Source organism: Neomonachus schauinslandi, chromosome X (genome assembly GCF_002201575.2).
Source record: "Neomonachus schauinslandi chromosome X, ASM220157v2, whole genome shotgun sequence".
NCBI classification, from domain to species: Eukaryota; Metazoa; Chordata; class Mammalia; order Carnivora; family Phocidae; genus Neomonachus; species Neomonachus schauinslandi.
Window position 1 is genome coordinate 93,467,845 of NC_058419.1, and position 15,008 is coordinate 93,482,852.

General features: G+C 42.8%; 1 protein-coding gene across 4 annotated transcripts in view; it reads left to right on the plus strand.

The window, feature by feature from the left end:
- Positions 1-15,008, plus strand: part of SRPX (sushi repeat containing protein X-linked) — a 114,951-nt gene that overhangs the window by 29,197 nt on the left and 70,746 nt on the right. The gene's annotated exons all lie outside the window — the stretch shown is intronic.

The window sequence follows — 15,008 nt, forward strand, 5'->3', positions numbered from 1 at the left end:
TCCAAGGGAAAACCAAGTGTAAGTTATAAGCAACTGGCTTAAATTGCGCTTTTGGGACACTGCCATCTGTTGGTGGGAGGCACCTGGGCTCCCCTCTGAGCAGTGCCCGAAATCTTGGCAGGGTTACAAGCCACCCTGTGCCTCTCTTTGGGCAGGAAGCTACATGTGGTATTTGTTGAATGATGCCAGAAGCCCATTGATCCAATATATTGCCCCCACTTGCCTGTTCTGCTACCGGAAGTTTCCCTGTGAAGATCACGGGGTTTCTACGATGAGAAGGAAGCCATTTTGGGAACCCTTTGTATAACTGGTTGTGTTAAGGCATTATGTAAGTATGCGAGTAGACAAATGCCTTAGTTGATGTTTAGCAAAGATTACTGTGTTTGATTATCAATTTAGGGTCCCTAGATAAGTTCTGTAATGTAGTTATTTTCAAATTCTTTGCTACCTGCAGAAGAAAATAGATTTTACATCACAATCTACAACACACACATACACACACACTCTATGTCATCCAATCTAAGACTCTTTCGGTTGTCAGAGGCACCATGACTTTAGGTACCACTAAAAAAAAGTGATGCCAACTCAGTTATGCCCTTCCATTGATTATAAAGGTCATCATTGTGAGTTCACAGAAATTAAATGTAAAAAGGGTGCTTCCTAGAATCAATGAAATATTATGTATATCATATATGCATATACATATTACTGAAACAAAAGCTTCATAAACCTTTTCTGTGTACAGTGTATTTACTGTTTTTTTAACCTATCCTGATCTAATGTATTTTATTAAAAATAAAGCTGGTCCCAGTAAATTTGCTCAACAGCACACATGTGTTTTGGGGTGTGGAACCCAACATGGGGCTTGAACTCACAACCCTGAGGTCAAGACCTAGCTGAGATCAAGAATTGGACACTCCACCGACTGAGCCTCCCAGGCGCCCTGTACACGTATTTTATTTATTCATTTATTTTTTATATATATATATATATAGAGAGAGAGAGAGCAGCAGCAGAGGGAGGGGGAGAAGCAGACTCCCCGCTGAGCAGGGAGCCTGATGTGGGACTGGATCCCAGGACCCCGGGATCATGACCTGAGCCAAAGGCAGACGCTTAACCGACTGTGCCACCCAGGCACCCACATATGTGTTTTAAAACTGAGCTATGGTATTGCTTTGAAATAAGGAATTGGAGGTGATTATGCCGAGACCAATTTCTTATTACAAACCAGATGTCATGCCACAGGTTGTGGCCATTCATTTCATTCAGATGTGAATAGATGGCCTACTGTTTAAGTCAGAACTCTTTTTTTTTTTTTAAAGATTTTATTTTATTTATTTGAGAGAGTGAGAGAGAGAGCACAAGAGGGGGTAGGGTCAGAGGGAGGAGCAGACTCCCCGCCGAGCAGGGAGCCCAATGTGGGACTCGATCCCGGGACTCCGGGATCATGACCTGAGCCGGAGGCAGTTGCTTAACCAACTGAGCCACCCAGGTGCCCCTAAGTCAGAACTCTTGATGGCAAGTAACAGAAACCCATCTTGAACTAGCCATGGCCAAAGGGAGATTTTATTGTTTTATGTAAAGGCAGGGGTATGCTGGTGGGCCCAAGAATACCAGAGCCAAGGACTCAAATACTCATATACTATGAGATCTCTCTTTATCTCCCTCTTTCTCTGTTTTGTCTCTGCTTTTCTCTGGTGACTTCATTCTCGGGGATTGGCATTTTCTTTGGGACCTAACCTTTGTCATTGGCAACTATAGGGCTCTTCTTTTTTTTTTTTTTTTTACCACCAGAGGCGAATCCTCTGGAGGATCTGATTGTCCCTGTGGTCAGAGGCGAGGATAAAGCCATCTCCGCTAGAACCACGTGGGTAGCATGGAGAATGATGCAATTCTCCGAAAGGAGGCGTCTCGTTTCACATAGAAGAACACAGTAGATGCCCCTCACACCTAGACAGCGGGTAGCACCGGGCATTTGTGTCCTCGGGCTTAACCTCTCCCAACAAGTATTGTGCAAGGCCTGCAGATTATCATTTTGAAAACCATAACGGCTGTCAGCTCAGCTCCACCTTCTTTTTTTTCCCCCAGAGCTCACAGCTCCCAGTGAAGAGAGTAGTAACTGACAGCAGCTACCGTGTGACTGTCAGTTCAAGGGCACTGAATAGAACCTGCGTGCTTGCAAAATCAAGGAGAGAAGCTACCCCAACAGAAACCGTTCTGCCTCCTGTCATGGGTGAAGCTGGCTAAATAAATCATGCCTGAAGGCTTCAGGTTGAGTCCAGCTTTTCATCCTTGGGTGCTGGCACTCCATCCTCTGCCAGGGAACCAGAGAATGTTGCAGAAGGACAAAGCCTCAGGTTTTAGCTGAGCAGGCTGCAACCTGTCACTTGTAGACATTCTCACGAGGTTCAAGTGAGGGCTGTTTCCCAGAAGTGTCTTTCCTCAGTCTCTTCTCTCCCTCCATCTCTCTCTCTATCTGCCATTTAATCTGTATTAAAATATCATTAGCTGTGCATTTATTTATTTTTTTATAATTTTTTATTATGTTAGTCACCACTACACCAAAAACTAATGATTTATTTTTTTTTAAGATTTTATTTATTTGAGAGAGAGAGCGGGGAGGGGAGGGGCAGAGGAAGAGGGAGAGAGAGTCTCAAGCAGACCCCGTGCTGAGCGTTAGCACTGAGCGTTAGGCTTGATCCCAGGACCCTGAGATCACGACCTGAGCAGAAACCAAGAGTTGGCCGCCCAACCGACTGCACCACCCGGGCACCCCGTCATTAGCTGTGCATTTAAAGGCTTGCTATCTACCATTCTCAGTACACAGTGCTGCGATTTTATTTTATTTTCGTAGTATCTTTCCTGAATCCTGTTATTCTCAGTTTTGCCATGATGTGCCAGAATTTTGTAAATTATACCACTGGTTTAGTGCCAAGAATGATGTACCAGTTGCCACTTTATTTGGGCAGCTTTCTTGAATCTTAAATACAGTATCTGTTTCTGTAAGTACAGCCTTCACTAAGGGAGGTGGGTGTCTCATTTTGACACTGGCGGAGCAGCTCGAACAGAAGGCTCGAGGGGAAGAACCCTCTAAGGGCCTCTTGGTGGAGGGGTACTTTGTTAGTTTCACCGGGGCAGGAAGGGGAAATGAAACCCCACCAAATTCCTCGAGGAGTCTGATGTTTAGCTGGCAAGACAGACTAGAACCACATGGGTGGCATGGGGACACACATCCGAAATGACTTCAGAAAATCCATAGCAATATAAGATCAGTCCTAATTGAAAGATGTGAACAGAGCGTATCAATGTGAAGAAGATTTAAAGTAAAGATGAGAGGGGCGCCTGGGTGGCTCAGTTGGTTAAGCGTCTGGCTTCAGCTCAGGTCATGGTCCCAGGGTCCTGGGATCGAGCCCCACATCGGGCTCCCTGCTCTGCGGGAAGCCTGCTTCTCCCTCTGCCACTCCCCCTGCTCGTATTCCCTCTCTCACTGTGTCTCTCTCTGTCAAATAAATAAAATCTTAAAAAAATACTAAAGATTAAAAGAGGCAAACTAGAGGAACCAGGCTTTGAAATAGCTTTGAAAACAGGCAAGGGACTAAGAAGGAGGGGAAGGGCCTTTTCAGGTTGGCTGCGCGAAGAAGGCATGAAGACAGAGACCAGTGGTTGTGAAATTGGACAAGATTTATGGTCAGAAGAGTTCAATCCTTCTTTCTTTTATCATTCATATTCGCTTCATTCCCGGAGCACAGAGTACAGTCACGAGCAAGGTAGCAAAGAGCCGCTGCCCTCCCAGCTTTCCATTCTAGTCCCTGGGTCATCACTACCTCCTGGGGTGGCACCAAGGACTTAAAGAGGCAATGACAATGAGAGAGGCTGATGAAGTTTAGTGCTGCACCATGTTCATTGTTTACGACTAGTTGGAGGGGGAGGAAGAGGAGGGCAAGTTGATTTGCTTGACTACAGTGATCCCAACTCCAGGTTGAAGGTGGGGATGTTGGGAGAGAACATAATTCGAAAACATGTAGTGCGCTCTATGGTCGCTCCCTTTTACAGATGAGCAAACTGAGGCTCAGGAAAGGAAAGTGGCTTCCCTAGTCGAGAACACAGTTTGTAGAGGAGCTGGAACTTCATCCCAGGGCTCTTCCAGTTGCACCCTGCCAGCCAGGATGGCCATGGGTGGTTGAAGAAACTCAGGACCTGCTTGCCTTTTCATGGGATAGGACATCCGTGTCCTGAACAAATCAGGGGAAAGAGAAGGCTTCCGTCACTGCTCTTGGAAGCCTTTCTTAGATTGATGCCTTCATTTTGAGGGAAGAAACAAAGAATTAACAAGACAAGGCCATTACCTATGGGTTTTCAAAATATTCAGAATCACTGTTTTCCCATTTATTTTGACTAAGACCCATAAGAAGACATATATTCTACCGTGGCCTATTGTTAGGGTGAATGTATTATTTATTGTCCACTTTTGAGTGTGAAAAGGAGTGCTGTTGATAATGCTGGGACAACAGACACAAAATGGGACTGTCTCTTGCAACCTGGGGACATCCTACCACATACACACCCACGTAATTGAAACAAAGTTGCACAAAGTAGTATTCATCTTTAATATATGTAACAAAGTGTGGTATTTTCTTTTTTAAAATTGAAGTATAGTTGACATACAACGTTACATTAGTCTTGAGTCCAGGACATAGTGATTAGACGAGTCTATACATGATGCTATGCTCACCACAAAGGTAACTACCATCTGTCACCATACAGTGTTATTACAATACCATTGACTATATTCCCTATGCATGTTGGGGCATCCCTATGACATGTTGATTCCATAACTGGAACCCTATACCTCCCACTCCTCTTTGCCCATTTTGCCCCCCCCCCCAGCAACCATCAGTTTATTCTATTTATGGGTCTGTTTCTGCTTTTTGTTTGTTTTATTTTTTAGATTGCACATATAAGTGAGATCATATGGTATTTGTCTCTCTCTGACTTATTTCACTTAGTGTAATACTCTCTAGGTCCATCCATGTTGTTGCAAATGGCAAGACCTCATCCTTCTTTATGGCAGAGTGGAATATTACTCTGTAATATATCATTACATATATAAGTACATATATAACGTGTATGTATATATACCACATCTTCTTTAGCCATGATCTATCCATGGACACTTGCAAACCCTGACATTTTCAATTCTATTCTGTTTCCCTACCGAAGTACCATATGACCCATTAAATTGGGTTAAAAGTTTGAAACACACAACTCTAGTTGATTGTTGGTACATGTGAGGGGCTTGGGATAGTGATGGAGAAAGAAAAAGAGGGGGGGCGTATGGTGAAGTGAATGTCTGAGATGTACTGTGAACTTGTCCCATCTGAACATTTTGCTAAATGTGCTCCCTCAAATACTGGTAATAAACATTTCCTTCCATCTGTTCCTCATGATTAGCAAAAGGTTTCGATCGATCTTTCTGGATCCACGTGTTCCACTTGGAAAAGTCTCTTCTTGGTGTACTTGCCCCCCCCCCCCTTTTCTTAGCTTTGGCCTTTCATCTGTTAGCCTGCCACTGATTTAGAGGAGTAAGGCTTCCAAGGAAGTGTGGCTCATTTACAGCTTCTGGCCCTCGGCATATTTTTTCTGGGCCTGCATCTTGAAATTGAAGCTGATGCTCTTGTAAAGCTAAAGTGTCGTCTCCGCTGCACTCCTTTAAACACACACACTTATACACAATTCCTGGACATCTCTCGTCTGTCTCAAAACTTTGCCAAGACCTAACAGAGCACGTCTTGCCTGCCAGTCATGCATGTAGGACTCACTCCTGAGCTTCCTCAGTGGCCTCCCATATATTACACCTTTGTAAATTTACCCATGGAGGAGAGAAGGGTTACCACTCTCCCCTCTGTCTCCCCTTCCTCAGGGTACCCCAAATGTTTGAACACTCATACGTGCTACCAAGAGCCACAAAATGAGGGCGCCTGGGTGGCTCAGTTAGTTGAGCGACTGCCTTCGGCTTGGGTCATGATCCTGGAGTCCTGGGATTGAGTCCCGCATCAGGCTCCCTGCTCAGCAGGGGGTCTGCTTCGCCCTCTGACCCGCTTCCCTCTCGTGCTCTCTGTCTCTCATTCTCTCTCAAATAAATAATAAAATAAAATCTTAAAAAAAAAAAAAGAGTCACAAAATGAGAGACTCAGGAGTAACACTTCACAGCAATAAAATAACTTTTTGTAGGTTCTCATTTTGTAAAGATCTTGAGATTATGAAGGCATATAGGGGACCACAGAGATTTTCCTGCCTCAAAGGATAAGCTCTGGTAATATATTGAACCTGAAAGTCACTTTTTCCTAAAGCAAATTTTATCATCTGATCATCTGAATCCATAGACTAAATGTGACAGTAGTTTATTTTTCTAGAGAGGATTGAGTATGGGGCTTTTCCTGGTGGTTATTGAAAAAACTGTGTGTGTACACACACACACACACACACACACCATACAAGATGTTTAGATGGGGGGCGCCTGGGTGGCTCAGTTGGTTAAGCGACTGCCTTCGGCTCAGGTCATGATCCTGGAGTCCCTGGATCGAGTCCCGCATCGGGCTCCCTGCTCGGCGGGGAGTCTGCTTCTCCCTCTGACCCTCCCCCGTCTCATGTGCTCTCTCTCTCAAATAAATAAATAAATAAAATCTTTAAAAAAAAAAAGATGTTTAGATGGAAGAATTTGAAAACACACAGAGAAAACTTCGGTAGCACTGAGATTCCTGACGATGCTTAATGCATTAAAACATTCTTGAAAAACCTATCAGGCCAGATATAAGTTTGTCACATTTTAATATTTTTACCAGAAGCTCATTTACGTGCACAGTGGCGCAGGGCAGTAGAAGCCTAAAATATATACACATGGAATTAAATAGAAAATGTGATTATGAACCATCAATTGAGAAGTCTCTAAAACAAACCAGGGATGGTAGTAATTATTTTATTTTAATATGGTATTTTAAAAACATATATATATGCCATTTGACATTTCCAGCAACCCTATGAGGCATGGCCAATTGGGGTATTTGAGTTTTAGGGAGATTCAATGGCTGTCTTAACTTGGTTCCCTGGAAGCTGAGCCTGTGGCTTGGTGACGGACTGCTCTCATGGAAAACCTGTAAGTGAGGGAGGGGAGCAAAAAAGAGCCAAGCAAGGATCCGGTCTCAGGTAAAATCTAGCACCACAAGATGCTCAAACACATGTATTCTGCAGGATTGTACTCCCTCCTCCATCATTTAAAAAAAGTGAGATTAAATGGGGGGCACAAAGTAGTCACTGTTCTATAAAAATTCTGAAATCTAGCTGCCCAAATTTTGGTAGTTACTTGGTCATGCCTCACAGTCTAGAAATAATTCTTTTTTTTTTTTTTTAAGATTTTATTTATTTATTTGATGGAGAGAGAGAGAGAGCACACAAGTGGGGGAGCAGCAGAGGGAGAGGGAGAAGCAGGCTCCCCACTGAGCAGGGAGCCCGATGAGGGGCTCGATCCCAGGACTCTGGGATCATGACCTGACCCGCAGGCAGGCGCTCAACTGACTGAGCCACCCAGGTGTCCCTGAAAAGGATTCTTTATGGTTTTCTACCGTCTGGGTTCTTGATTCCACCCTCTGGGCTCTTGATTCCACCCTCTGAGCATGCTTTCTTTTTTCATGAAAGGTCACACCTATTGACAGCTAAGCAGTCCCGTGAGCCTGCTTCCTGATGGGAGAATTCTGAGAGTCCAAAGACCTCCCCTCATTCTGTAATGTTTCTGTCCTCTCAGTCATGCCAGGGATATTTCTGTATGTATAACTTATTAAGAACACTGTGGGTCTCCTGTGAATCTTCTTGGAGTTCACTCCACTAGACAAAAGCTATACCCACAAGTTTTATAGATACAGACTCTTTTCTGTTTGGTTGAGAGGATCTATGAGACACATCCTTAATCTCTTTCAGGGGCCTATTGTATGATTAAAGGGATTCTGAGTCACCATCTTGATTTAAGGAAGGATTTGACAGTCATATCTTTGGCTTCATCTTTAGACTATGTTTTCCTGGCAGTGCCCTGGATTTGATCTTTGTTCATAAGCCATCCAAATATCCTTTACACTTTATTGTGGCTGAGTGTAACCCCTTTGGCAAATCATTCGCTAGCACTAAATCATCTCGCTCCCACAAATAAATACCCTATGGCTTCCAATAGTACGAAATACCTTTTTCTGGGGCACCTGGGTGGCTCAGTCAGTTAAACATCCAGTTCTTGGTTTTGGCTCAGGTCATGATCTCAGGGTCACGAGATTGAGCCTTGAGTTTGGCTCCACGCTCAGTGTGGAGATTCAGATTCGCTCTCTCCCTCTCCTTCTGCCCCTCCCCCCCTCAAAAAATAAAATAAAATAAAATAAGTTAAAAAATACCTTTTTCTAAACATACAGATCTCTCCAGGATTGTCACTTTTCAAATTCATGTACTGAAGCTGTACCGAGTAGGATAAACCATTGCAGACACATAAGCATAAGGACATATGATTTATGTGTCATAAGAAACTTAAGGGAATTTCTCTCTTTCCTTCCTACATTTGTTGACTACCAATTCTGAATCATATCCTAGGTAGACAAGACATATTAGACATGGTTCTCACCACTGAGCTATTTAGAGACATAATTTATCTTCATAGTTTTCTTAAGTCTAGATCTATGCTGTCTCATATGGTAGCTACTAGCCACATGTGGCTATTAAAATTAAAATGAAATGAAATAAAAGCACTCTGTTCCCCAGTTGTACTAGTCGTATATTTCAAGTGCTTAATTGACCACTTATGGCTAGGGGCTTCCCTGTTGGACCGCACAGATATAAAATATTTCCATCGTTTCAGAAAGCTTCCTTCAACATCAAAATCTAGGGGAAAAACAATAAGATCTAATAAAGGTAAGCATTTATCTCTGTTTTAAATATATTTGTATCTCCTCTTCCATACTAAAATGAGTCAAATATCAAGGAGATACTGCATGTTTCTTCAGTAAACATTTTTTTTTTTTATAAAGGATCTTTCTGGTTTTTTTAAGATTTTATTTATTTGTCAGAGAGAGACAGAGAGACAGAGAGCATAGCAGGGAGAACGGCAGGCAGAGGGAGAAACAGGCTCCCCTCTGAGTGAGGAGCCCCATGTGGGACTCCATCCCAGGACCCTGGGATCATGACCTGAGCCGAAGGCAGACGCTTAACCGACTGAGCCACCCAGGCGTCCCTTCAGTAAACATTCTAACATGCTTTAAAATAAAGAATGTTGGCTAATTGAACACAATAGTAAAAAATTTTTTAAAAAGAATGCTATAAAACTGTGGTTCTTAATACTTTTTGGATCACAGACCCTTATTAAAAATCTACTGAAAGTTTTATTTTTACTGAAAATAAAAAGTGTATTTATGTACCAAAAGGTACATGGACTGCCCGCACAAAGCCTTTCCGTTGATCCTCTGGGAGGCCAGGGACTCAGACTAACAATCTCTACTGTAAAGGGAATTTTATTTTGCTATTGACTTTCGGTATAAAATTGATGATGCAGTTTGCTATTTAATATGATGACTTTTGATAATAATAAGAGTATATTTGGAATAATGATGATGAAGGGAAAAACAGAAATTTCCTACAAAACATTAAGAATGCAGAGCTGTCTTCAAAATAACTGAAAAATAAACCCAACCCTTTGAGCTACAAATATAACACAGAACCAGCAAATCTGTCGATTCGGATCATGTATCACAATCAATAAAGAAATACATAGTTTTAGCAAATTGGCTACATTTTCATTAGTCTCAAATGCTCCCCCCACCCCAACATGAGAAAATGTTTAGGGTGATGGAAGGAGCATTCTACTAGCCTTCTAAAATCCAAGTTCCTGATGTAATTCTAATACATATAACAGATATTTCTTAAGAGTGATTTGGTGCCTCAATGATACATGGACATTCAGAATGATAGGGTGGGATTCAGTCGACCAGAAGACCCTTATTTGAACTTTGGGGGAGAGGAGTGGCTGTTTCTTTGGAAATCTGTTGAATTAGATGAAGTTTCTGCAAGGAGAGCAGAATTATAAATGGAATTGGCTCCAGGTATGGCTGAGGGACAGAATCCTTCATGGCACCGAGTTTCTGATTTCTGAGCCAATGTAGAATTTGTATTTGTGTGGAAGAAGCACTGAAGCATTCTTTCCAAAGAGTGGTAATCCGAACCATATGAGGACTGATTAATGGTTGTCATAATAAAACCTCAATTAACCAGAATTCTAAAGGGATAGACTTTAATAAATTAAGAAGAATGTGTTAGGGAACCTTCCTCTGTCCTCCCCCACCCCCCCTCTTTTTCTTCCTTTCTTTCTTTTCACTGTAACCCTGTGGAACATCCCCAGTACGTCTGAATCTCTTTTACTGCTTATTAAACTTTAGTAAGTAAAATCTGCTGAACGGAAGTTAGTCTTTGGTCTTATGGCATCCTTCAGTATGTCCATTTTGTAGACTGGTTATTTTTTATAGAAGTTGATGTGTGAGTTTAGGCTGAATATGAACTGGACACTTTCAGAGAGGGATGGCTAGTACCCATTTAGTTTCTTTTCCCTTCTTTTATCCCCTGTCAGTAATAAGCAGTAAATTTCCCATTCATTTGTGTATTGGTCTGGATACATTCAGTTACAAGTAATAAACAGTGCTATTCACTGAAGCTTAAATCAAAAGGACATTTATTGTTGACCTAACAAGAAGTTTGGAGGTAAGATGTCTGAGCTTGATTTAGTGGCCCAATAAGGTATACCACAGACCCCACATTCTTGTTATTCTTCCACTGTACCATCCTCAGCTGAAAATTTTTAGAAGCCCCAACATCTTATCTCATGGTTGCAAAAGGGCTTCCATGGCTTGGGGCATTCACCCTTACACAATAGCTTCCAAAGCAGGAAGCGAGGAAAGAGGGCAAAAGAGTTTTCTCCTTGGGCAGTTCTCTCTTATATCAGGGAGAAAATCTTTCTCATATTCCCCATCCCCCTAAATCGGACTTCTTCTTACTTGTCATTGGCCAATCCCGGGTTTCGTGCCTACCCCGGCAATAGTCGTTGGCAGAGGGCGATTTCTGACTTAAAGTCATCGTCGTTCATCTCCTGGGGAAGGGCACATTGCTGCCAAAGACAACCTGGGGGTCTTTAGCAAGAAAAAAGAGGAGAATGGCTGCCAGGCCAGCGATCAGCAGCTTTTGGTGCACCCAGATTGGTCTTGCTTTTGGGGGGCCCACTTTTCCCTGGAATACTTGTTCTTGTACCCCGAGACGGTCATTTGCTGTCGGCCTGTCAGTGCTAGGGAGAGCCATACTAGTGGGTTGGGAATCTAAGTGGGGCTGAGTGGACCAATGTCCGTGAGCTGCTGCTAATCAAGTGGCTCATCAGGGTAACCTCTGCCAGGATTCTGAATTGAGGTAATCTGCAATGTCTGCCTTGCAGTCTCTGATTTAAGTAAAAGCAGTAGTGAGAATGTTTTTGTCTCCTTCTGGCTCATTATAAAGACTCTCGTCAGGGTGTAACCTGTTGGTTTCTTCTCTTTGGGCAAACATCTAACGCTTTTCAAATGACACTTGAGTTGAACTCGTGGTCTTGACTTGAGCTCGTGGTTTAACACACAGAGTTTACCCCTGACACCCCGGGAGGCAGTGAGCAGGGTCAGAGCTCACGGTGGGAGTTATGTGTGCGCAGGTGAGGGGGAGGTGGAGGAAACTCGCAAAGCAGAGAATACAAGCCTGGCTTCTGGCAGCTGGTCCTGCACTTGGCTTGTGCGGCAGTCCTTTTAGATGTGTATCAAGGCTTTGGGATGTGAAGACTTGCAATGGTGTGGGTATGAACCAGAAATACTAAATACCACAGTCCGCCATGTCTAGTCTTTCACGATTGTTCAGTACGTTTTTGTTGGAAATTTTAAAGTAATGATAGGCTCAATGGAGAAAACCGGAAAAGCAGAGAAAAAAGGGGAAATTTTCACCCATGAGTTCTGCTCGAGTATGGAGGTTTCTGGTATGTTCTTCCAGCCATCTTCTCCATTTCTTTCCTTCTCTCCCTCCTTTCCTCTCTTCCCTTTTTATTTTTTATTTTTTTAAGGATTTTATTTATTTATTTCACAGAGAGAGAGACAGCGAGAGCAGGAACACAAGCAGGGGCAGAGGGAGAGGGAGAAGCAGGCTTCCCGCTGAGCAGGGAGCCCGATGTGGGACTCAATCCCAGGACCCCAGGCTCATGACCTGAGCCAAAGGCAGGCGCTTAACGATTGAGCCACCCAGGCGCCCCAGTAATTCTGTATTCTGTGGGGGGCAAATATTTTCTCCCAGCCTGGCACTTGTCTTTAAATGTTGTTTATGTGTCTCTTATTGCACAGAAGTTTTACATTTTAGTGTGGTGAAGTGTAGCAATATTTTCCTTTATAGGTTATGGTTTGTACGTTTAATTTAATAGTCTTTCCCTACCTCATGATCATGCAGACATTCTGCATTTTTCCCCAAATTTTTGGCTTTCAAATGTAGGCTCTGGAAATGGTTTTTTGGTATGGTGCAAGATAGGACTCTTATTTTTGTTCTGTATATGCATATCCATTTAATCCTAGCGTATTTATTGACTGTTCCCCCCACTGATAAGGAATCCTACCTTATTGTATTCCAAATTTGACATACGTGTGTTAGTATTATATTATATATATGTGTATAGTTTTATACTTCATTCTGTATATAGTTTACAGTATCTGCTTTTCTGCATAGCTGTATTTCTTTTTTTTTTTTAAGATTTTATTTATTTTTACTTGAGAGAGAGCGTGAGAGAGAGGGAGAGCACAAGTCGGGCAGGGGAGAGGCAGAGGGAGAAGCAGGCTCCCCGCTGAGCAGGGAGCCCGATGCGGGGCTTGATCCCAGGACCCTGGGATCATGACCTGAGCCGAAGGCAGACGCCTAACTGACTGAACCACCCAGGTGCCCCTGCATAGCTGTATTTCATACACATTTCCCTATTCCAAACTTGATTAGTGGTTATATAATAGCTTGTTGGTAGAGGATAACTTGTTTGCTCATTCCCCTGTGGTCAGATGTTAAATTTTCCCTATAATAAATAATATGTGACGAAAGTGTCTTAGAATGCTGATGTACCAGCGGAATGGGGCTGTGCACCCCAGGTGCACCTGCCTCTCTACTAGGTCCCTTCCTTTCTCTATGGAGGGTACCCCCCCTTACAATTACACATCTCAAGTTATTGTTCCATGAGCGAGTGTTGTGGTGGTCTTGGAGATGCCCCGACCAGATCTTCCTTCGAGGAAGGACCAGTGGTCTCCACTGGAGGCAATCCTGGTCTCGGCCAGTCATCAGCTTTCAGCCCCTTCAGAAACTGCCTCTGCTGTCGGGAGTGCGTGGCCCATGTTCACGTCCTTCCAACATGGGCCCTATCCAGTGGCTGATCGAGGCAGGGATATAAAGCCTCAGCATTTCCGCCCAACCCGAGAGGCTGTCATTGGGCTGACATCAAAGCTCGACTTCTCCCTCTGTCCAAACCTGCTTCCTTCTTATCCCTTTCACAGGTGTTGATGATCCCTAATAAACCTCCTGTGCCCTGAACTCCATCCTCAAAGCTACTTCCCAAAGAACCCAACCTGTGACAGTTGTCTTCTTTGCTTCGAACCAGGAATAAGTCCAGAGCCTGTTACTGCCTAGGTAGATTGTATGGAGGCCAGGATGACTCGGGGGAAGAGGGAAGTGCTCTTAATACGAGCTAGATCTGTTGACACTTACTAGGAGATAGGCCATAAGGAGTTGAAGAATCCAGCAGTTCTTAGAGAATTCCAGTTCAGCTCTGAACGTGGAGAGAAATGGGGGCAGGGTGGGAGGGGAGGGACAGCAGATCTGAAACACTTCTAATATATTCAGAATGTTCTCTAGAAACTAAGATTCTTTGAGTTACATGAATAATAAAGTTTATTTTCCATTGTGAAAGTAATACATGTTTATAGTAGAAAATTTAAATGAGAAAGAAGAAAAACATCCAATCATCATAGGCTCTTCGATGCATTGTTTATTGTGAATTTGATTGTTTTACATTGTTATAAATCACACCATTTGTATAATTTTGCTATAACGCATTGTTCACTTAATGTTATAACATAAGCTTTTCCCACACTGTTGTATCTTTTTATAAACATTATTTTTAATGGCTACATTACATTACAATCCAGTGAATCCAGTGAATGTACTATGGTTTATTTAACCATAAGATTGACTATTTGGTCTGTTTGTAGTCTTCTGCTATTATAAGTGACATCGCAAAGAAGTCTTTATGTGTAGAAAGGTTTTCCGATATTTAATATTCTTTCCTTGGGATAGATTCCCAGAAGTGGAATGACCGGATAATGGGGTTTAAAACTAGGCTTTTGATTCATGTTCCTAGATTGCTTTCCTGGAGGGTAATACTGGTTTTCTTGTTCACTTTTTGATATTGAGGAAGGAACAGTTTGTGTAACTTTGTACCTGTCCGGGCAGCCAGAGAGCCAGTAAAGAATCCCGGAGCAAAGGAGAACATGGACCTGGGCTTCTCTTTTGGGGAGTCCTTTTTCAAATGGACATAGTCCAGCCTTCATCAGCTTCCAACTTTGAATTTCCATTCTATCTCTCATCCAGAATACATGTGGAGCAGGGACCATTACTCCTTCACTTATCCTGTATGGGGATTTGAAAAACCTCATAGTAGAGAGTGTTCTTGTCCTTGTCTGTTATGCTTGCAGGTCCCTATAGGTAAACATGTGACCAAGATGGTGCCAACTCCATTGTCAGTGATCAGACCAGGAAGTCTAGAGGGAAAGATATGATATGTAAATTTAAGACTCCAGTTTTGAAGTTTGGGCCCTGGTACTACTTTAAAGATGAAGAATCTACCACTTACTGGAATCTAATATTTAATATTCTAAAAATGTTTCAGTTCCAACTTCCAAATG